At 37.8% G+C, this 2549-nt stretch overlaps 1 protein-coding gene across 1 annotated transcript in view; it reads right to left on the bottom strand.

Annotated features, from left to right (window-relative positions):
• Nucleotides 1–1728, bottom strand: part of LOC106873268 (galactose-3-O-sulfotransferase 2) — a 23524-nt gene extending 21796 nt beyond the window's left edge. The window contains exon 1 of the mRNA XM_052974966.1: nucleotides 1511–1728. The gene's annotated coding sequence lies outside the window, so the exon portion shown is untranslated. The remainder of the gene's footprint in view (nucleotides 1–1510) is intronic.
• Between the last annotated feature and the right edge of the window lie 821 nt (nucleotides 1729–2549).

The raw sequence follows: 2549 nt of genomic DNA on the forward strand, positions 1-2549 counted from the left end.
GGACAAAGACAGACACACAAGCATATACATACATACATACATATATTTATACATATATACGACGGGCTTCTTTCAGTTTCCGTGTCTACCAAATCCACTCACAAGGCTTTGGTCGGCCCGAGGCTATAGTAGAAGACACTTGCCCAATGTACCACGCAGTGGGACTGAACCCGGAACCATGTGATTCGTAAGCAAACTACTTACCACACAGCCATTCCTACGCCTTACGAGGGAGTACCCAAAAGAAACCGGTATTTTGCAATATTATTTTATTGACTTTGTTTTACACTTATATCGCCTTCAAAGTATTCTTCATTTAAAGCAATGCATCGGTCCAGGCGCGTTTTCCACTTTACGAAGCAGTGCTGGAACTCTTGCGAAGTGATGCTTTTTAACGCCTCCGTCGTTTTTTTCTTCACCTCTTCCACGTAGCACCAGCTTTCGTCACCAGTGATGACCTTCACGACACGCATTCAGTCGTGACTGCTTTTGATCTTCCGAGAGCAAGCGGAGCACAAATTTTGCTGCAACTCTTTTCATTCGTGATTCCTCGCTCAAAATTCGTTGGCTGTCTTTCAAGCGACAATTGACCGTTCTTAAAGCGTGGAAACCACTCGTATACTTGTGTTTTGCTCATGGCAGCGTCTTTGTAAGCGGTTTGAAGCATGACAACTGTTTCGGCCGCCGTTTTTCCCCAAAAATAATCCAGAATCCTTGTCCGGTACCGGATCGATCCCAAAAGTTAATCAGTTCGTGCCAGTCACGCGACCAAACATCCCTGAAAGTTTCATCCGAATCCATCCAGTGATTCTTGAGATATCTTGTCCACGGACGAACAAACAAACAAACGCGACTGAAAACAATACCACCGCCTTCGCTAAGATGGAGGTAATAATGACAATCATATCAGAGTTAAAGCGATCCGACAGTCAAATATCGTTCGGAATCATTTCATTTGGTCATAATTCCCCATTCACCAATGTATTATGCATATATGTATTATGTATATAGTGTGTATATATGTAACTGTGTATTATGGCTGCATGTATGAATGTAATGTAGAAAATCAACTAATTTTAAAATGGGTAAAAAGGACTGAGAAGGAAACATACAAATAATGAGTCATACCAGAGCTAAAGCGATCCGACAGTCAAATGTCGTTTGGAGTCATTTCATTTGGTCATAATTCCCTATTCACCATGTTTACGTAAATATGTATTATGTGTATAGTGTATAGTGAATATTATATATATGTATATCATATGTATAATATTGTGATATTATATTATATTATATTATATTATATATACATATAATATGTATATTATATGTATAATATATTATATGTATATTATGTATAGTGTATATTATGTATATATGTAAGTATGTATTATGGCTGCATGTAGATATGTATGAATGTAGATATGTATGAATGTACAAAATCATCTACTTTAAACATGGGTAAAAAGGATTGATTGAGAAAGAAACACATACAAATAATGAGTCATACCAGAGTTAAAGCGATCCGACAGTCGAATATCGTTGGGAGTCGTTTCATTTGCTCATAATTCCCGCCAGCTTGTCCTTTCGTACTCCCTAGCGAGAGAAGTAGTGGAAGAAAACAAAGAAAATATATTCACGTAGAAGTCATCTTATGAAAGTTTTCTGTGATAGTGATTTTTTTTTATATAATAGTATTAATATTAAACCGACTATTGATCTCATGGCTTGTAATGATTTCTTTGCATTGTTTCAATACGAACAGCTGTTGTAAAGAGAAAGAGAGAGACAAAAAGAGAGAAAGTTTGTGTGTGTGTCTGTGTGTGTGTGCGTGTGTGTGCGTGTGCGCGCGTCGTATTTATATCGGTAATTATTTATAGTTCAATGGCAAAAGGGCGGTGAATAGTATAAAAGCTAATATCAATCGAATCAATACAAATGGATAATGTGTTAGATAAATAGATAACGAGGCTGTGTTTAATAACAATTACTACATGTATTTAGAAATTTAGGTTAAATTAGTCGGTCTGAAAAACCATTACGCATATATACATACATACATACATACATACATACATACATACATACAAATAGTTTATCATGGACGAATAGCCAGGTTACTACCCCTCACTTTGAAGGGTATGCGATGGCAATCCAGGAGCAGGAAATATCAACCAAGTACCTGATGCACAAAAGGGATAGGGATGAGGGAAAAGCCGTAAAATGAGACAACCGATGTAGACTTTGCGGAGTTCACACTGAAGATATGACCCATATCATAAGCAGTTGTCCGAAACTGTCCTCACACGAGACATGACGTAGTAGCTAGGACAGTCTATAATGAAACCCGTCGGAAGGATAATCTCGAGGACAAAGAAATAAAAGCCCACAATATGGTAGAAGGAAGAGAAGAATAGGGAAGGGTTGGGAGAGAAAAACAGAAAGGATGAAGAACAAGAGAGGGAGAGAGATAGACGGGGAAGTGAGTTGGTTAGTTAGCTAACTAAAACTCTGTGTGTGTGTGTGTGTGTGTGTGTGTGTGTGTGTGT

Source organism: Octopus bimaculoides, chromosome 20, assembly GCF_001194135.2.
Source record: "Octopus bimaculoides isolate UCB-OBI-ISO-001 chromosome 20, ASM119413v2, whole genome shotgun sequence".
In the NCBI taxonomy this organism is placed as follows: domain Eukaryota; kingdom Metazoa; phylum Mollusca; class Cephalopoda; order Octopoda; family Octopodidae; genus Octopus; species Octopus bimaculoides.